This window comes from Myxocyprinus asiaticus, chromosome 11 (genome assembly GCF_019703515.2).
Source record: "Myxocyprinus asiaticus isolate MX2 ecotype Aquarium Trade chromosome 11, UBuf_Myxa_2, whole genome shotgun sequence".
Taxonomy (NCBI): Eukaryota; Metazoa; Chordata; class Actinopteri; order Cypriniformes; family Catostomidae; genus Myxocyprinus; species Myxocyprinus asiaticus.
The window spans coordinates 44,517,034-44,539,916 of NC_059354.1; the positions used below are offsets into that span (position 1 = coordinate 44,517,034).

The 22,883-nt window shown below is 35.9% G+C and overlaps 1 protein-coding gene across 3 annotated transcripts in view; it reads left to right on the forward strand.

The window, feature by feature from the left end:
- Nucleotides 1-413: 413 nt before the first annotated feature.
- Nucleotides 414-22,883, forward strand: part of LOC127447972 (double-stranded RNA-specific editase 1-like) — a 203,684-nt gene continuing 181,214 nt past the window's right edge. For all 3 annotated transcript variants that reach the window (XM_051710243.1, XM_051710244.1, XM_051710245.1), the window contains exon 1: nt 414-895. The gene's annotated coding sequence lies outside the window, so the exon portion shown is untranslated. The remainder of the gene's footprint in view (nt 896-22,883) is intronic.

Genomic DNA, 22,883 nt, shown 5'->3' on the forward strand with positions numbered 1-22,883 from the left:
GGCCAGGTATATATTTAACTTTTTTTTTTTTTTGTTGTTGGCTGTTTCATGAATAGCTTTGTGTTTCACAATTGTTTAACTTTGCAGTAAAGCCTATAATAGGTAGGCTCCCATTGTGACAACTTACCCCATAGAGGGACAACATGCCCTACAATTGGGGTACGTTGTCACTAAAGGCCAATATGTGTTTAATAACCCAAAAACATCAAGGTATGTGTCTAAGAAGAAATTATCTTTCAAAGGAGTGAAAATGTGAGCTAGCCTCAGTCTTCTCTGGTTCCTTTACATGCAAAGCACAAGCTGGTGTAATGTTGTTATTTCAGCCAACAATTGAAAATTGAAAACATAACGTGTTCATTTAACGTTTACTTTTGTGGTGATGTAAGGAATGTTCTGCATGTGTAATGAGCTCCTCTCTAAATATAAAAACAAAATAGTAGGCTGCAACCATTTAATACAGCCACAGTCAAGCCAACTGATCATCATCACCCTGTTGTTTACAGACATAATTAAACACAACAAATTTGCATTTTTATCTTACAAACGTAATCATCCGTTCTGTTTACAGCCAATCTGTTTCGCCTTTGTGTGCTCCGCCAATCAGATTCATCTCTTGAGTTCAGCCTACCGTTATGATAGACAGTTTGTGGGCGGTCCCTTCACTCCTTCAGCCAATCAGAGTGTGTTTCTTTAACCACGTTGTGAGCTACAGACGGGCGGTCCCGCGCGAGTACTCTAGGCCGCTCGTGTGATCAAACGGTCTATGCGGCGTACACATCCACTCCGTTCCCGGGAACATCAACGAGGTTAGAGGTGGGCTTTCAACTTTATTCTAATGGCGGAAGGGGCTCCTTTGAATCTGCCTTGAGGTCTTCCGATCGCCCCGTTCAAACCCGTGAGTATTGCCCTATCTCAACTCTTGCGTTTATTGTTTTTAGACGCGCGTGCTCCCGCCGTGTTTATGTAACAGGAAAACGGATAATCTGAAGAGATTCGCTCGTTCAGATTTTAGTCGTTAAAACGAAACCTCCGTAAATCACAATGCCGACGCAACTTGTTCGCATTTGTCAGTCTGATTACACGAAGCAGGAAACAAACTGTTATTGCGGATATTAACCCACCTGCCCTGTTCGTAGGAGAATATAACGTTGTCCAGTGCTGAACGAGAGCGTGCGTCTAGTGTCAAACAGATAATAGGAATAGAAACGCTCGTAGAGATTAATATATATATATATATATATATATATATATATATATATATATATAATTTTGCAATAATGAAAGCGATAAAATGTTGCAGCTCTAAAGGGAAGCGGGGCACGCGAGGCTGTCATAATGCAGTTCCACAGTTTGATCCCCGCGTGCGATTTCGCTATACGCTTAAAAACGCGACTGCAGGAAGCCAGCTCGACGCGTATAGTGGAAATATGAAGAACAGATCATTAAGGGATGACTGTACCTATTTAGATGTTTTGTTGTGGCGGGAAAAAATAAAAATCAAGTGGATTTTTGAATGCATCGTCTAAAACAATATTTTTATCTTTTGATAATTAAGTTGCACGACTGTTGCAAGTGAAAAGTGCTCGTCTAAAACGGCATGACAGAAATGGCTCATTCACATGTTTGAATTTGGTCAGTTTAATCGAGACGCACCTTGCGCAGAGCATTTGCTTTTAAACTGAAAATTCTGTCATTATCTAGTACTGACCCTCAATGTCGCTCGTATGATTTTTTTTTTTTTTTTTTAATATTATCAAAAAGATCAAAGATGCTTCACCCCCCCCCACACACACACACACATTTGGTCATGTGTTGTCTTACCTAGTGCAGTGGTTCTCAGTTGATTTGCTTAAGGACACACATTTTACATTGGACATAAAGCGGTGACCTGGCACCAAGAATCAAACACTGAAATGTATTAATTCTACCATGGACTGATTAAGTCCAACACTATGCAAAATATTACCATTTAGTATTAGTGTTTGGTAAATCTCTTGGTAGGCGTAATTGATATTCACTGTACTAAACAATGTCTGCACAAACCATGTTTAACCTCAGTGCCAGTGAACTCATATTTAATGTTTAATTTCTTTTACCTTGCATAGTTTTGTTCATAGTTTTTGAGGATGAGGGCAAGTCACACAACCTGTCCATGTTGACATCTGCCTAATTTGGCTAACTGCTATCAAGTGATGGATGAATTTGTGCATATTTGTGAGAGAATTGAGTTTTATGTCAACAAGAAGAGATTTCACCATATAATTAACTGTCAGACATAAGAAAAAACATATCCATAATCTGTTATCAATTAGAATGCTGTATTTTTCTGACTTGCTGCTTAACCCTTGTGTGATTTTTGTCTTTATCATTTTAATTTTTTCGATCATTTTGGCTGTGTTATTGCCAATGGCATACATTTTGCCAAAGGTGTGTATTTTGGAGGGAATTTTGATATTTCAATCTCAGTTCCTAAAATACATCTACAATACACTGTGTACACAAAATAGTTACACTCAGGACCTTCAGGACAAAAATGTCCCCTTTGAAACCCATTAAAACTGCAATATTTGATCCCAGTGCCATTAAAGCATAAAATCATGAATTCTATGATATTACGCTTTCATTCCGGAGCCCTGGCTTCAAAATTTTAATTTGAAATATTTTCCAACAGATGGCACCATCATGTTTAGCCTATGGAGCAAATACATGCTTTTTTCCTATTTTCTGTTTGCTGTATTATAGAGCACTGCAGGCCAATTGTAGTAAATGATGCAGCTAAAATTGTGTGGGTGTGTTGGTATGAATGTCAGAGTGTGTTTTGGATGTGTGTATTGAGAAGTGTGTGTGTGTGTGTGTGTGTGTAAAAAAACAACAACAGTGGCATTATGTAAACAAACCAGCATTTAAAGGGTTAAAATCCTGAAAATGAATATTTGGTAGTTATGATCAGGGATGATGTTGGTTAAAAAACGAATTAACTAATTGAAGGTGGAAACTAATATTAATATATAACATTATTATGGCTGTTTTTTAACGTGGACATTTCTGTCCTCGAAGAACCTCTGAGTAACTTTTTTTTATTGACGCACAAGGGTTAAGTTAATTAATGCAGAGCTCAGAACGCTCATATATAGAATAATGTTAGTGTTGTGATGGATCAGCAGCCATCAAAGCAGCTTAACTACCCAATCTATAAGATAACAAGGGAGTGTGTGCGGTGGATGATGGGCCGCTGTCTGCTGTTGTGCCTCTGCGGAACATTAGTGCATGATTCACTTACAGACAGCCGGTCGCATACTGCTCACATGTCCTTAGTCAGATATGCCCTGAAGACTCGAAGCTCATACTTGTGTCCTAATAATGACTCTGCTACACTAATCAGGTGGGAACAGACATTATGAGCAGAGTATGTGGCAGAGGAAATGAAGTTGAGATTACCACCCTAATGCAGTACTGCTTTGGACTATCGGCCACCCTGACTTTTTAAAAAGTAGCCAATCCGGCACACTATATCATTGCTCCCTTGTTAACGGCTTGTTTTAGGTTCATGGCATCGTGTATATGAGGAGTGCATCATTTAATCAGTTTTTGACCGGCTTATTTACTATGACGTGGAGAGATTCCTGTGCTGTGATCATTATTGGTATAAGGCAGAGGCGAGTTTAGCCACAGGGCTCACAAAATGTGCCATTGACTATTGGGTGTCTCTTTTAATGTCAAGTTCAGAGTTGAAGGTTAGGCTTAGCTGTGTATTTTCCCTTCTCTGTGGCACAGTGTTGTGCCAGACATGTCAGATTGAATTTCATCTTGCATTAATTGATTTGAACTGGTTTGACTGTTCATCGGGCTAACTAAAACGTACAGGAAATGACATGGGTGCTGTTGTTTGAGGCTCTGAAATAATGGGTCTGGGCTCTTCAAAACTACATGCAACAAAACTAAATGCAAGACTTTTTATACTTTTACAAAAAGTGAATGCGAGACATTTTGCACGCAATTATATGGCTGGGGAATATATCTAAAAATGATATACTAATATTTTCACCCTTTTGTTGATATTTGGCTCAAAGGGCCAATTTAATAATAGGAACCGTAATTTCAAGCCATTGTGGCCAAGCAGTTTCAGTTTGTTTGATACAGTAAAAATCTGGTTAATCAGAAATAGGCATGTTTTTTGCACACTATTTTTTGCTAAATAAATGTAAGTTCACAAGTAATATTTAACACTGATTCTGCACCTATATAACGATTCACAGGAATATACAGCAATATTTACCTCCGTTAACTTCTATAAAACATTTTAACCCCTGAAAAATAAAATCCGGAGACAAAACGTTAAATCAGAGTTTTGAATTGATTATTTGAAACAGGCAGTTTGTGCTGATTCAATGAAATGACTTAAACTTACCATCTCTAAAATGTTGTTTTTGCTACTGAAGTTCTAATCATAAAGCTGTTAAAACATTATTAACGTAAAACGTATTAATGCTTTCATGCCAGAATGTCATGAGACAAGGCATGGATGATTGTGAAAATGCACTGAAAAAAAAAATACCGTAACTCTTTGCCTGAACTTGATTCAGTCGTGGACAGTGGTTCCACATGTATGAAATGAGTTTTCTCAAATTAAAATGACCATGTAATTTCAATTTGAATACTTCAAGTAGAGGGAACCTATCTGAATCAAGTAGACTTGTCCAAATTTAACATGTCAAAGAAAAACTAAAATTAAACTCTTTTAGTTATATGCTAGCTGGTTACAGGAAATGTTAGTGTAATAAAATAATACACTAAATACATGCTGGTGGGAAGCACTACTGAGTTCAGTTTGGTCACTTTGCTATGGTTAGCACAGCAATTGCTCAATGGATAAATCAAAATGCACTGGTCCTCGATCTAGGCTCTAGCTCTGCTTTTCAACATGATGGTAACCCCCAATATAACAAAACATTAACAGGGCTCCAGTGCCAGCATTTCACTTGCATTTGTGAGCAACAATTACTGTGTGAATGTGGAACATGTTTGGGGTGCACTGGTGTGAGTGACCGCTGATCTAACAATTTATAAACTTATTTTGTAGACTACCATCAGAATAAAAACTCCCTAATGCATCTCGCCACATATGCAAAGTACCTTTGAAAGAGGCTCGTTAGGTATTTTTTGGCATTAAAATGTTGTTTTCTCACTCTCACATGTTTGAGTGCTCTGCGCTCTCTCTCTCTCTTTCTTTCTCTCTCTCTCTCTCTCTCTCTCTCTCTCTCTCACACGCACGCACGTAGTGTTTTCCACACTATTTTTAGCTAAATTATGTTCATAATTAATACTTAACACTGATTTTGCACCTATATAACGATTCACAGGAATAGACAGTGATATTTACCTCCAATTATTTTTATAAAAAACTTTTAACGCTTGAGAAATAAAATATAGAGATGAAACCTTAAATCAGAGTTTTGACTTGATTAATTGAAACAGGGAGTTTGTACTAATTCACTGAAATGAATCAAACCAACTCTACCAACTCTAAAATGTTTTTGCTACTGAAGTTCAAATAGTAAAGCTATTAAAACGTTAATGCTTTCATGCCTGAATGTCACGATACAAGGCATTAAGGATTGTGAAACTGGTTTAATGATGCTATTTAAAAGCTTAATGGCCAAATAAAAACACACACACACACACACACACACACATACACATTAAAATCATTAAGATATTTGCTGTGTTGCCTAATTTTACTGCACCAGCAAAATCACAGCGGATATATCGTAAATAATAAATCGGATATTCTGGCCTATTCCCTCCCTCAGAAGAGCCTTTCATTTTTTGGGCTTATTATTTTAGGTTAAATTCAAACTTGGAAGTGAACACAACATTTCATGTACAGCAAATCTCGGACAATTAGTCAAACTACCACTACCACTACCACTAGGTGGAAACTACCAGCACCGATTAGTACAGTTTGCTGAGTTTGAGGCTGTTTCAGATATTGATGATAACATGTCTTCTGTAGAGTTGCTAAAGTGTGTCTAGGCTTGCTTGCTTAATGAAATGTTCATTATACTGATAAAAAAGATTTGTAGTGGTTCTGTTTGCTTTGATTTGCATTTGAAATACGGATATGTATTTTTTGTCATTATTTTGACATTTTTTGAGTACTCTGGGATTGGTCAATGAACAACATAATAACGGACTATCTTTTGTCTTCTGCACTTGTTTTTAACATGGTTTGTTAAAAATAGTTAAAAAGTGTATCTTTTTAAAAAGTCCCATGTATTGTGTTCACTATATAAATATAAAAATAATAAAATCTAAAATATGCATCATATAGATATCTTTTGCCTCCTGCAGTTGGTTTAAGATGTCAAGTTTAAAGTAATTTAACTTTTAAAATCACTTTTAAAAAAGACCCTTGCGTTCTGTTTAATTCCTTCAATATTGAGCACTGTTACTGCCCAGGACTAAAAGTCAACATGCATTAAGTCTTATGCAGAGTTGCTGGATCACTCCCAACTTTAACCAATCAGACTGGAAGGTACTGCATGGCCAATATACCATCGTAACCAATGTAAAGCTAAAAAAAGTTTTGACATTGAAAAAGTTGTTGGAAAGTCACACAAATATTGTATATTTTCATGATCGGTCTTTGTAGTCACTTTCCGAGTACTTGTGCCTATTCTAGTTTTAAGGGACGCTTTAAGAAAACTGTGTTGTGTGATATAAAAAGCTTTTTGTTGTCAAACATAGGACTCTTTCCTCACTGTAATACATTTGTTTCACTCTTTCTTTATTGGAAAGATATATATATATATATATATATATATATATATATATATATATATATATATATATATATATATTAAATATTTTTTTTTTGTATTTTTTATAATTTGTACTTATTTCAGGTCTTTGGGTGAATGTTGGATGAACTACAAAGCAGTACATTACCAAACAGAAATATACTGTATGATGGTTTCTGGTCTTGCTGTTAAATTAAGCAGCTCTATTAAACAATTCGTCTCGCTGTTGTGGTCTGTCGTTCTGTGTTAATATATGGAAAGTGTGACTCAACTTTATTCAACAGCTTTAACACAACTTTAAGACTAGATTTTTTGGCCTGGAAGAATTGGCCCTTTGGTGAGTTCGGTCTGCTGGGGTTTGGGTCAGTTTTCTTTAAGCCGAGTAATTGGCATGACCCATGGATAGTGGAACTGCATACAGGGTTTTTGTCTTGGTCCTGGTCTTGAAACCAAAGCTAACATTGCCGGGCCACCTTAAAGCGTCCTTGAGGGCACATCATTGCCGCCCCAGCTCTTCGCCACAAAATCTGGGCGATGCAGAACCTGAAGGTTTGTAGTGATTACTCACGCTGAATTCGTTTGTATGATGAGACCTTGGTTGCATAATTCCTTTTAGAACAAGTAAAAGGCCTAAAAGTACACCAATCGTATTAGCTGCGCTTAGAAGGGCTGGGGCATGGCCAACATGCATTCTGTAACCCGTTTCGTAACTTCTTATATAGAGGGAATCAACCCTCTATAAAGAGGGAGATAAAAGGCTTTCAGCATATGACAATGCCTAGATCTGAAGTATGTCGGTTGACATCTTAATCAGATAAGATTCTCAGAACTCCCCTCAAGAAGGTCTTGTCCAGTAGTTAAAGGATTGATTCACCCAAAAATGAACATTTTATCATCATTTATTCACCCTCATGTCGTTCCAAACCCATATGACTGACTTTCTTATGTGGAAAACAAAAGAAGACATCAAGATTTTCACTTAAAAATTACTTACATTTCAAGTTGTTTTTCACCAAAACCTTTCGTATTAGGGCTGGGTATTCCTGATTCGATTCTGACTCACAAGCTCTCGATTTGATTCCGATTTCAATTCAGTATCGATTCATATGGGTATATTTCAGTTTTAATGTCCCTTGCTTGCATATGAAAGAAATTCTCTCCCAGCTAATGCTGTTAATTATACAGGGGACCTTGTAACTAGGTACATTATTAGTAGTTTTTCATCAAATTTGGTCACATTTTCTGCTTTAAAAAAATGTACAAATCCATGTATTCAGTCAATAAATAGATATAATTTCGTATATAATTTTTGTTATGTTTATTGTTTAATTGCATAATTTTTACTATTTATAAGTATTTACATTGATTTGTTGAAGACATGCTAAAACTGGTACTGTCTCTCTAACAAAACCAGCACTTAATGAGTGTCTGTAGATGAGCGCACGTTAACGAGAGACTCAAATGGCTTTACATCATCTCTACTATGTGTGAATAGAATTAAATGTTTATTTTTTGTTGTTTATTGATCAACAACTGACTGTAGAGATCAGAAAAGGGTATTAAAAGAGAAATTATTCAGTGAAAATGGGTTGTGTGGATCTCGTCTTTGGACACATTACACGGAACAACTTTTACACTCAACACGCAGTGAAAGTAGTTTGCTTCTGAATACCCCCAACACTATACTATACTAAATTGATGGTGAGTAAAATATGAATATTTAGCAGCCAGTTGCCAAATATATACATTTTAGTCGCATAGCGCAAAATTTGATTGCAGTTGCGAGTGGTTTCCTCTCATTGTAGTGGAGGGGTGTGCACAGAGGAAAAGATTGATGTTGGGATTTAAGAATCAATGTCGAGATTGTTCAAATGACGTGCATCAGAAAATATATTTTTTTACCCACCCCTATTTTATATGCATTTGGCATTGTCCCTCCCACATTAAGATGTATTAAGAAAAAATCTAATAAATTGTACAAGAATATGACTCTGTACGTCAATAATGATTATTTTAAAGGCTTTGAACGATAGAATTGTAACGCAAGTAAATGCATTAAGATGCTAGTATATACAAGTTATTTTAGGCCAGGCTTAAAATGCAACAAGTAATATGTTGGCTACAACATGTAATAGGGGGTTCCTGCGCCGTTGTGCCATCCATCAAGGGCTCCATGACCTGAAAATGCTCGAAGACCCTGGCATTGACTATTTTTCAGATACTTTTTGGTTCTTTTTAAGCTTTAAAGTGAGTCGATATTAGTTGCCATTGTGTTGAAAAGATGGACCAGAATATGCATTAAAACATCTCCTTATGTGTTCCACATAAGAAAGTAAGTCATACAGGTTTGGAACGACATGAGTCTGAGAGTAAATGTTGAGAGAATATTTGATTTTCAGTGGACTGTTTCTTTAATTTAAATGCTTTTGACACTACCTGGTTGTTTTCAGGGGCCAATTTGTTTGTATGAACAGAATTAGCACTACAATTATAACCCTGTTTAGCTGCTGTCTGTGTACATTGGATAGTTAAAGCTTCTTGTCCACATCTGTCAGCATAGTGCACTTCACAACAATTCAGCTCTTTGTATCCAATGCATTGAAATAACAAGAGAGGACAAGCACATATCTGCAAGTCATATGTGTGCTGCTGTTTCATTCTCAAAAAGTCATGATAGGGGAAGACATGTGTCTTAGATGGAATGAAAGATCCATGAATAATCCACGTGGATTCGAGTGCCCTGGGGAAACAGCTCTTTTTCTTTTTCACCAACCTTCATTGAGTGCTCTAATATCTGGTTGCAAATGGCATAGACTGTCTCAGTTAGTACAAGGATCCTTGTGATTAAAAAAAAAAGCCCCTAGTCAAACCTGCTATGTAGGTTTGGTTTACTAGCTAAAGACTGTTTATTGTATATTATGCTTGTTATTCAGACTTATAAATGTCCACAATTGAGCTACTCATTTTAATAATGGACTTAGTTGGGAAAGTTCACCCAAAAATTAAAATCATAATTTACTCACCTTCATGTTTTTCTTTGCCCATATGACCGTCTTTCTTCTGTGGAATGCTAAATATGATGTTAGGCAGAATGACCGCCTCAGTCACCATTTACTTTCATTGGACAGCAAAAAGATGCAATGAAAGTTATTGGTGACTGAGGCTGTCCATCCCTAATATTCTGCCTACCATTTCCTTTTGTATTCTTCAGAAGAAAGTCATACAGGTTTGGAACAACATGAGGGTGAGTAAATGGCCCATTTTGGAATAAGTAACCTTCTACTCATAAAACGTACATCAAATTTAAAAGGGCATGCAAACGCACTCCTGATCCAAGATTTACTGTTATTCTCTGGCCTGTCCTGCTGTCTCCACCAGTGTTGGAAAGTTGAATGGAGCATCTGAGCATTGTTTTTTGCCACTCACCGATTGGCCGAGGGTGTATTCGCTTGGAGCCATTGTTCTGTTGGAGGCCGCGAAGGCCATCTGTTCTTTCCTCAGCTTCTCTGTACAATCTGCCTCACTGTTTCTGTCTACTCCCCATCCCCCACTGCTGTGTCAGATGCTTATGGAGACTTCATCACATGCTCTTCTGGCATGCAGTGAAGGTTCTGTCATAGTCTATACACTGTTTGTGCGTCCGTTGTTTAATTGTATTTCTTTGAGATTGTGCTAACGTAGTGGTAACTTGCCACTGCAAAAGAGACCACTGCAAATGTATCAGTTTCTCTGGATTTACTATTTATAGGTATGTGTTTGAGTAAAATGAACATTTTTGTTTCGGCTGATCGCGTCCATGATGAGCAGCATAAGTGGACGCGTGCATACCACCACCTCTGTGTTTGACAGATGCGGTGTGTCTCTGAAGCGCTACGGGCAACAAGCTATAATAATCGTGTATTCAAACCAGAGGGAAGGTATCCTTACTGTTGCAGTGTATGGTGCAAAACTGTATTTGTCTCTTTAAATACTCCACAGAATTCGTTGATACAGAACATGAGGGACATTATTCCTGGAATAAACCCATTAATCGATATTGAATGGAATCGGAATCGAATCAAATCGATTCAAGAGCTTGTGAATCAAAATCGAACTGAATCTGGAAATCTGTATCAATACCCAGCCCTAATTGTATTATATTATAATATACTATATTATATTATGCAGTAGTAAAATAATTTTGTCCTAATTTCTTCACTTTCACATGTTATTTTAATGCTCCTTGAGCCCTTATTTCTCATGAAGCAAAACCTTTGAGATTTCGTTTGATCATTTTATCATTCCAAAGAAATAGAGTAAGAGTGCGTCTCCTGTGTGTCACTGTGTGTTATGAACACGCTATGACCAGGAATATTTACCATTAGACGATCGTTTACAGTGAAGCCGGAGCGCTTTGCGTTTACTATCAAAGCTTATATTTCTTTGTTTATATTTCCGCGAGAGTTTGGAGTGAGCCTTCGCTGGCGGTGCGTGCATCGGAACGATTGAGAAGAGCTTCACGTGTTCTTCCGGACAGGAGCTGCTCTGGTTGAGATCCGCTTTGCGGCTCATTCACGCTCGGAGTTCAACTGAATGACACACAAACACGTTGTTGATGGCAATTATATATTCACTTAAAATTCTCTTATTTGGCCATTTAAATGTGATTGGAATTTAAAGTGCACAATAATCGGTTAGATAAAATAACTCCGATTAGACGATTATTTAATAATCGCGACAGGCCTAATGATCAAAATTTTTAGCTTTTTATCTCGATTTATGATTTTACAAGCAGCCATTGTAGCTAAGTAGATTCAAAAATGTACTAAAAACTATGAAAACATATATTTGGAAATAACCAAGGCATGTTTTCCTATTTTGTTTTTTATTTTAATATACACAAATTTAGCTATACATTCTAATAAATGTTATATAACGTTATAAATTAAACTAAACACATGGAAAATGCTTTGCTAACATATCGGAGCGATTTTGCAAACAAATCATTGAGCCCGTTTACATGCACACCACAGTTATCAGCGTAACTTGCAAAAATCAGCTTATTTTAAAAATCTGATAAAGCTAGAAAACTGCTAGGGATGCAGCGATAATTTCTCGGCCGATACGATAATTCGCTGCTCATTTTGGCCGATATTGGTAACCGATATTTTAAATTATAAAGTTTTAAATTTAAGTTTATTTAATCTTTTAACCTGGAACTGCTAGTGAATTTATTAAAAGCCAATTATTTTAAAAGCTTGAAATATGGACTTCTTCTATTTAAATTTTGGCGGATGTAGAATGAACCAGAAATGTGCCTATATTACAGATGTATGCTGATTTGAATGAGGAATAAATAACAGTACACTTGCATAAATTGTATTTTGCCCATTTATATGAGTGTTTACGGTAATCCTGGTGAATTGCTCACAGAAAGAGAATAATGAACTTCTGACAGCTGTAAAAATGCATTTAACCAAAATGATTTGCTAAACAGCATGCAACGAACATTAAACCGCAAAACACAGAATATAAACCCTTATCTCTGTTTACATGGTGTAATATCAGTGCCAGCAGCCGGACTGCAAGTGCAGTGGTTGGTTGTGTGCGTGAGCATTGAGCTCATGAGTAGTGGTCGGTCGATAAATCGGCCAATATTCCGAATTTTTTAATTATCGGCATTAGCCGATACATTTTCGTCTTTGGATGATTTGTTTCTTGAGTGCACTGAGAATCGCCTGCTTTCATTTGAAGTGACTGAGACATGTAAACGACCAGTTACGGTTAGTTTTGTTACGTGCTGTCATGTTACTACAATAATAGACAGTGCAACAGTCTCATTCAAACGATCCACATATCAGAGCCGCGGCAGATGCGTTTGAGCTAATAATGTTAAAGTGCTCGCCTGTTTCATTCTCCCTCTCTCCTCAACAGTTCCCTGTAACTTTTAATTGTCTAAAGATAAAAAGGCAAATATGAATAAAACTTTTATTATATACCGTCTGCAAATATGCAGATATCTCGTTTAAACAGATGTAATTCACGAACCTCACGAAAATCCAGCGTTTTCTTCCCGTCGAGCGCTCTTCTTAAATCTTCCTCTGAAGCGCGTATCCCATCAGCCAGAATCAAAAACTTCAGGATCAAATGTTCCTCTGATTCACAAAACATACGGTCAGTCCGTGACAATTCAAGCAGGCGATCCAGGCCGTTTAAATTGTCAGGAGATTGCTGCTGCTTTCGCTGGATCTGCACGAGCGCCTGAGAGCAACTTCAAAGTAAAAGCACTTCACGTGTGCTGTAAGTAAATGTCTTATTCACTATGCACTGTATGTACAGTTGGTTTGATTCGGGATTTTTTTTTAGAAAATGCGATATGCTAACGTGGACATGCCAGCCATGGTTGCTGGACTACTGTGTGTACTGTTATTTCCTTCTTCCTAATATATTAACAATTTCTTCATGTGCAAATAAATTACAAAGATTTGATGAATAAACAGAAATCAGAAGAAACCGCTATCTATCATTAAAAATATTTTTTAGATTCTTTTTAAAAAAAGATAACGTTTTGTGTGAAATTGAGTGTATATAGTGCTAAATGAGAGTTTATTAGTTTTTAAGCAATTTTTATGTTAATGTTATTTACTATATTAAATTGTGTGATTATATCGGCATTGTATCGGCCTATCGGCATCAGCCATTAAAAAAACCCCATATCGGTCGATCACTACTCATGAGTGTCTCATTCACAGACGCTTATTACAGCAGTTATTTGTGACAGTTCTATTGTATAACTTATGAAATGTCATCACAATGATCATAAGGAGAATAGGGAACATCATAGGGCTGTCATGATTATTAAATTTGGCTGATGATTAAATGTCAAACAAATAATTGCGACTATAACGATTATTTGTCTGTTGGAGGGCTTTGACGATTAATTGTCATAAATTGCCATATTTCTTAAAACATATAAATCAAATAATAAAACTGGCATATAAGATTTCCTTTTAAGGCTTTAAAACTATATGAATGACATTTAAAATATTTTTAGATAAAATATTTCTAACTACTTAAAATACTATCAACGTTTACCTTTGTTCGTTTATATTTTTGTGGGAGTTTGGCGCGAGCCTCTGCTGACATTGCGTGCATCAGAGTGTTTGTGAAAAGTGAAAGTGGAGATTTAGAATAAAAAAATGACTTTTTTTCTCACCCACACCTATTATATTGCTTCTGAAGATTTAGATTTAACCTCTGGAGTCTTATGGATTACTTCTATGTTTCCTTTGTGATTTTCAGAGCTACAGAAGTCTGATCACCATTGAACAATCCCTTTAAGTAACATGCATACATGGTTTTGTCGCGTTTTCGTTGCCTTTGTTTCATTGCTTCATGAAACACAAACACAAGATGGGGAATGGCACCTTTTAATGGCGTTCTTACTGGCTTATCCAAGTGATGTGCACATGGCTGTTTAGGTTTTGACGTCAAAAGCAGAGAGTTGTCCAGTGATATCAAATCTCATGTGACTGAATTTTTTTTTTCATTCTTTATAAGCTGATTTTTGGTAGTTATGAGCGTATTGCTGTGCATGTAAATGCATTAATTGTCATTCAGTTTTTTTTTATCGGCAGCAAAATTATCATGAAGATATTATGAATGTTCGAACAGTTGCCCGCCCCCAGTTCTTGCTTGTACTCGTTCACAAAAGACACACAGATGCGAAGCCAAGTCATAACATTTTTGCAGAACATATTGACAACTGCTGTAGATGCAGCTATTATGTGTTATTGCCTGTGTATGCATGACTAGGTGTCTCTACAATGTCTACATTTTTTTGTTAAATGATGGGAGAAATTGTTTGTTTTTACATTCACAAACAATCCTGTGTAGTGCTACATAAAACACAAGCTCAGATTTTCTTGGCATTCGTCCTTGGTTGTGATGTAGAGACGGCTGTAGTTACCACCACCCCAATTATGTGGGTCGCTGGATTGGCTTTCAGGAATTAAAATGTTATGAATAATTGATCACAGTCGCCTGTGTGTGGATGTTTGCTGACTATTCTGGTCACCTTTTTATGATGATGAATGATGCTCTTAAACTGAAAAAACTGTTACACAGTTTTATTTTTTTGGATTATATAAAGACACAAAGCAATAATGTAGGCTTAAAGGGATAGTTCACCCAAAAATGTAAATTCTCTCATTATTTACTCACCCTTATGATATTCCAGGTGTGTATGACTTTCTTTCTTCACCAGAACACATTTGAAGAAAAATAGAGAAATATCTCAGCTCAGTAGGTCCTTAAAATGCAAGTGAATGTAGATTTCTCTTCTGAAGCTCCAAAAATCACAGACAGTCATCATAAACATCATCCATATGACTCCAGCGGTTAAATTAATGTCTTCTAAAGCGATACGATCGCTTTTGGTGCGAAAAAAGATAAATATTTAAGTACATTTTTTAAACTCTAAATCATGCTTCCGGTCAGGAGCGGTACTCGCGTGTGACGTAATCACATTGGCATTTGAAACGCGAGAACTGACGCACGTGAGTCACAGCCAGAAGAGCAGTACTGTTTACAAGTGAGGAGGAACGCTGTACAGTAGCTTGGTTGGTTTTGGTTTAGATCTGTAATTATCTGTTTCTTTACTCACAATGTTGCATTTGTGTGCTTATCCTGGATGTCTCAACCGAGTGGAGAACGTGAGATTACGTCGGTATCATGGCAACTCGAATACGTTCCATCTCGTGCAGCTTACCCTCACGTTGGATTATAGTTAAAAAGTACTTAAATATTGATCTTACTTAAGCACTTGAATACGATCACCAAAAGTGATCGTATTGCTTTAGAAGACATTCATTTAACAGCTGGTGTCGTTTGGATGATGTTTCTGCTGACTGTCTGTGATTTTTGGAGCTTCAAAAGAGAAATCTCCATTCACTTGCATTTTAAGGACCTACTGAGCTAAACTAGTTTTCTATTTTTCTTCAAATGTGTTCTGGTGAAGAAAGAAAGTCATACACATCTGGGATATCATGCGGGTGAGTAAATAATGATAATCTCCCGAGATACAAATTATCTATGATTACATGATGCTTTTTGGTGCAAAGGAAATCTAATTCCTCCTTTAATCAAAATGCTTGAAATCTCTTGCTTACTCTCTCTTTTTGCACAAAGTAAAGCTCTTATGTTTTAACCCTCCTATTTGTCATCAGGGTTGTGTTTCAGTGACTAGGCTCAGATTTTGAATGTTGCACGGTAATGAAACCAGAATACCAAAACAATGTCAACTGAAATGAGGTTCATTTTGGACAAGCAGAGGGTTCCTGTTTATTTTGCTGTTGTCATCTGCCTTGCTCAGATTTTTCTATTTATGGCATGGAGATCTCTCTCTCTCTCCTCTCTCTCTCTCTCTCTCTCTCTTTTTGTCTCTAGTGATGCTGTCATCAGGGTGAAAGTGATGCAGCACTGTTTTCTAGTTCATGTCAATCACTGCCAAGTGTAACACTTTCTCAGTATGTATTTTACTGCACTGGCATGGCATAAGCCATGAGAAGTACTGCGGAACAGTGGGTATGGGGTGTTATGTTGCCAAAAACCCTTTTAAACATGGTAAAATCACTGTAACGGACAGCTTAGAGTAACTTATTGCTTTTATAATACAGCGCCAACATAAGTATGGTAGAAGGCAATAATGTTCAATAAATAGTTCATTTTGTTCATTTAAAATTTTAATTTCATTGAATAGGCTTCTGCCATGTAATGTAGTTCATTAGCTTAACCAGTGTCCAAACCAAGCACAATGCAAAGCAACAATCAAAAACATCTCTAAATCTCAGTTTTATTCCTATCTTGCCATGACAAGTGAATGGCCATTTTGTCGATTGCTTAGTTTATTTTTTAGAAGGATGCATTTGAATGTGTACCGTGTTTTGGTAAATAGTTGTATGCATATTAAGACTTGATTTGGTGGTCACAGTCATTATATTCTGAAATTGAGTATGCAATGACTAGTGTGTCTGGAAATTCTATTCTTCTCTGTCTCTCCTATTCTCGACTCTTTCCTGCTTCCTGTCTCACAGACTCTCAGCATTTGACTGACAGCTTCCGCCGGGAGCACTGCAGTCATGGAGGCTTGTTTCCGCTCTTTTCTTAGCACCGCTGACAGGCCATCCATGACATATTAGGAATACATGGACTGTGACAGAAATGTGATATTTGCACCACAGTCCTTGTAGAAATAACATTTAATAAAATAAGAAAGCCACATTGTTTGTTAGCACTTGTCAATGCCACTGATAGCTTTCCTCTTTACTTGTTAATGATGGAGAATTTTGCCTTCTGTTACACTGTTTCCATTGGTCATGACTAGCTGGTGAGAGCAGTCTGATGCTTTAAATTAAAGTTTAACTGAGATGAGCCACATCAAATGAAATCAGATGTTTCGGTTTGATTTGTTCTAAAACCTTGTGAGCTACCTGCGCATATTGCATTTTAAGACATTGCAGTGTTTCCCACTAGGATTGTTTTCAGCAGTGGTGCAGTTCTGTGCATGTGTATGAGCCCGCAATGCTGAACACGTATTTATGCGCATTGGTGAAGGAATAGCTTAAAACAACCTTAGAATCATTATAGATGGTTTATTCATGTTCGCCTTGCATTGCGTGTTTACTTGTGTTATTTACTGGGAGCTTTTGAGACTTAAAAGGCTCTGGAAGCCGAGATGGCTGTAGTAATAACTGTCAAATAGTGAAATGCCTCAACGCAGAAATTATTGCAATTACTTTTTTAAATGTAAATACAAATAGATAATATATATTTAACAGGACATACACAAATAACAACTATCAACACTACTGAATGAGTACACCAGTGGTTCTCAGCTGGTTTTGCTCAGGGACGCAGATTTTAAATTGGACATCAAGTCATCACCCAATACAGTAAAAACATAACCTGAATTTAGTGTAGCCTGAGTGATATTTTCTTTTGTCTTGCATAGTTTTATTCAAGGTTTTCAAGTATAAGGGCGTGTATCAAGTGCCATTATTTTTGTTGTTGTTACAGGAAGTTTTCTCTCATAAGTTGATATGCCTATTTATATACATGAGCCTATTTTATCTGTTATACCATTTATTTCCTAATATTAAACGTCATTCAGATAGAACATATATTGCACAGGAGGAAAACCTTGCCCTTAATTTGTCCAAAAGTCTTGGAGGTCCAAACGTTAAAGCCATTTATGAACTTGCCCTTATATTTACAGTGCAATGCCATAAAAACACAGGTAAGAACATAGATGGCTCCTCTTTACAGTGGTTAGGTCTGTAGCTAGTCTTTCTAAAATAATTGTAATACATTATAGTATTTATGAAAAAAAAGAGTAGCCTAAAAACTTTTAGAAACTAACTACAACTGCCACTGTTGTAATAAAATTGATGATCTAATAGATTCTTCCTAATATATTATTTAATATGAAACTATACATTTTTTGTCAAAGTATCACAGTTACTGTTACTACTGTAAAATCGTGATAGATTTTAGTAAGGATGATGATGTGTTATTTGATAAACCCTTTATTTTGGTGTATAGCACAGTGTTGCTCTTTTACTCCTCAGTGCTGTTTAGCATGTCAGGGCTGTCTACTATTTGAGAGGTTTGACTTCCTCCAAAGCACTTTAAACTAGAAAATTCTCACTAGAATTTAAATGGGTTTTGTGGTCTGCGCCGCAATATCGAGGGAAGTCCGTGCACTTCCCAGGGCTCCAAACTGTGTCTAAAAAGGTCGCAAATGCAACCAAAAATAAATGATTGTGACGATCGTTTAAAATTTAGTCGGGTTGTGTGCGCTCATATGCGGTTGCGTCAGATTATCAACTTGTGAGTTATTGAATACATCAGTGTGTCTCATGCTGCTTTCCACACTTTCTGTTAGTGTGGCTTCTTTATAATTAAAAGTCCCAAGTTATGTGCCAAATCTTGTTTTGTTTCCCCTTGTATTATTGATTAGGACTGGAGTAGCACAATAAACTGCATCTGGGTTTTTCATTCAACTATTAAGGTGAAACATTCATTAATGCTCAAGAAGGCAACACACAACTATATGCATACTATTCATTGTGTAAATATCTGTTATGTAGATTATGAAGGGCAGTACTAAATAATAAAATAGATCTTTTATTTCTTAAATTTGGATAAATTCTGAAAGGGGTGTGAAAACTCATGAGACAAAAGGGGAATGCAAACTTATGGACTCAAGTGTGTGTATGTATGTATGTATATGTATCTATAATATATATCTGTGTATATATATATATATCTGTGTATATATATCATATATATACACACACACACACACACACACACACACACACAACGTGGGACATATATATATATATATATATATATATATATATATATATATATATATATATATATATATATATATATATATATATATATATATATATAGTCCCACGTTGTGTGTGTGTGTGTGTGTGTGTGTGTGTGTATATATATATATATATATATATATATATATATATATAGTCCCACGTTGTGTGTGTGTGTGTGTGTATATATATATATATATATATATATATATATATATATATATATATATAGTCCCACGTTGTGTGTGTGTGTGTGTGTATATATATATATATATATATATATATATATATATATATATATATATATATATATATATATATATATAGTCCCACGTTGTGTGTGTGTGTGTGTGTGTGTGTGTGTATATATATATATATATATAGTCCCACATTATGTGTGTGTGTGTGTGTGTGTGTGTGTGTATATATATATATATATATATATATATATATAGTCCCACGTTGTGTGTGTGTGTGTGTGTATATATATATATATATATATATATAGTCCCACGTTGTGTGTGTGTGTGTGTGTGTGTGTGTATATATATATATATATAGTCCCACATTATGTGTGTGTGTGTGTGTGTGTGTATATATATATATATATATATATATATATATATATATATATATATATATAGTCCCACGTTGTGTGTGTGTGTGTGTGTGTGTGTGTGTGTGTGTGTGTGTGTGTATATATATATATATATATATATATAGTCCCACATTATGTGTGTGTGTGTGTGTGTGTGTGTGTGTATATATATATATATATATATAGTCCCACGTTATGTGTGTGTGTGTGTGTGTGTGTATATATATATATACACACACACACACACACACACACACATAACGTGGGACTATATATATATATATATATATATATATATATATACACACACACACACACATAACGTGGGACTAATATATATATACACACACACACATAACGTGGGACTATATATATATATATATATATATATATATATATATATATATATATATATATATATATATATATATAGTCCCACGTTATGTGTGTGTGTGTGTGTGTGTGTGTGTGTGTGTGTGTGTGTGTGTGTGTATATACATATATATATATATATATACAGACACACATACACATATTTTATATATACGAACACAAGATTATAATTCAATTTGCGCTGCCGAATGCATATAGGGAACGTTGGATTGTAACAATGCGTTATGGTGCAAGAAACCTTGCTTTGACCGAATTCTGTTATAACAGTCGATATTGTCATTAGCGTAGACGAATATTAGAATGAAACTTTATTAGAATACATTTTCTGTTTTCAGATATTTGAAGGAGTCTGTACTCTGGAGTGTCTAGTGATTTACCAAAAAATACTCGTGGTACATTCATTTATTTGTGTTTGGAAATTTGTTCATAATTTGTTCATTTGTTCACCTCGGCAACCTGTTCACCACAGGTTAAAAAGCAGCATTGCTTCCCATAATATTTAGCTCATTTAATTTTTCCCCTTTTATGCAAAGGCATTTCTGTGTCCTTATTTTTAGACCACTTCAACTAAACGCTCTGCATTTGAGACAAAGGCCACTTAACTAGCACCATCATTTTTTAATGAGGCGACAATCACGTTCCTCATTCTAAACCTGCAGCCCTATATTTACGGCACCAGACCAAGGAAAAAAAAGGGCTAAAGAGATTCAGTGATACCTCCATAATGACCTTCTCATCTATTGGCCTGCACTGCCCTCCTGCTGAGCTAAATTAAAGACGAAATGCTAATGTGGTATATAAACTATTCATGGACTGAAAAGCCGCTAGCAGGACTATTGATTATCAGTAGTCTGGTCCACATTGACGGATAATGTGGCCTAGAACCACCAAGTTAGTTTGTGGTTTTTGCAAGTTTTTCCATTGTTGTGTGCAATAAGCATCAATTGTCAGTGTGCTGTCTGTGAGTGTGCTGTCTAAGGCTAACACTAAGGGTAAGCCTGTTTGGTGTTGTCAAGTGTAAGTGGTGGGATAATGACACCTACCTCAACAAGACTGGACTGTTTGGCCATATCCCATTTTCATTAACGGATGAATGTTTAGTTTAGAATTAGCCAGTCATGATCTGAAGCTTTTAATTCCATCTCTTGTAAACTGTCAAATACACATTGCCTTTTCTGTGTAACATTAAAAGCTCCTTGTGAAGTTGAAGTAAATACGACAGCTCTTTCGGTGTCAAAATAAAGCCCCCGTGTGTAGAAGTAAACAAGACAGAAATATATTACTTTTGTATAACGCAAATCTAATAATCAGAATAATAATGATAATTCAGCATTATATTATAATAATCAACCTGACATGTCCCAAGGTAATAATTTTGTATTATGCAATGTTCAAGTTTTCAAATCAAATGCATATTTAAACATTTACTCATGCTTTTGAATTGTTATACCTTTGGTTGTACATACAGGTATTGTTTAATTGAACCTTAGGTGAACTTGTGTGTGGTGGAAATTCAGTCATTTGGGCGTGCACTGTGTGGCCTGTGTTGACGTGTACTCTCTACTGTGCAGGATGAGCTTGCAGCCTCTTGTTGCATTGCTAACAGTGAATTACAGTTCCTGCTAGGTCCTCCTAATGATGCAGTAACGGCTCGGAGATGGAACTTCCTCCCACTCAAAGGCCTAATTGTTTGGAGCTTGTTAAGCGGAAAGTGTCTGCATTAGTAATGTGCGGACCTGAATGAGGAATATTGTGTCCCTGTTTTACGGTCCCTACTTTAAAAAAATGTCAATTATGCAGAAATATGGGTTCAGTGATGATGCTTTAATTGGAGTAATGTGTGCTTGTGTGCCAGGGGAAAACACAGTGCCTTTGTACTTGAGTATGGGTAACTATATAATACTTCTGTGTTATGTTCTCATGTAATAGTGGAGATTAGAGAACTGATTTTATTTAAAGTTTTAGTTGCATATTGGTTTCATAAGGGATGTACTGAAATAAAAAATTGGCCAATATGGTAGTAAATAATATTTATATAATGTCAAACATTAGTAATCATTTATCTTTTTTTTTGTATTTTTTTAAACATTAGATTGTACCATAGAAAATCCCTAATATCATTTGCTTATGATATCAGCCTAATCAGACCAATGCTGATCATTTTTGGTCTGATACTTATATGGTCACCAATATGTTGTGCATCCATAATTTTGAAGGATCTTGATTCATAGCATCAAATATAAGTTGATTTCAATGCACCACTGGATTTGTTTTTTGGTAATACCTATTATACTATTTAAATATTGTCCGATAGCTGTATGGTTACATGTATATCATGCATCCTTCATTTTGATTTATCTTCATTCATAGTAATGGCAGTTGATTTTAATAAGGAATGCAACAATATCAAAATCTTGGCCAACATGATAGTTACCGAAAGTACCAATGTTATAGCTGTTATTATGAATAGGCAACAGACGTATAACTGTCTAGTACTTAAGGAACCTGGCATAGAAAAGTTAACTTTTTTTAACTTTGGGATAGAAGACTTGATACCATCTGCTTCCGATAGTAGCCTTAAGGCGCGGTCAAACTTTGCATGGCGAAATAGCCTGGGTGAAATACAGTTATCTCAATGGGAATGGACTTCCGGTGGCGAAGAATTTCCCCTCGAGGATTTCGTGTTGAGTTCAAGTTTGGTGAACTTTGACT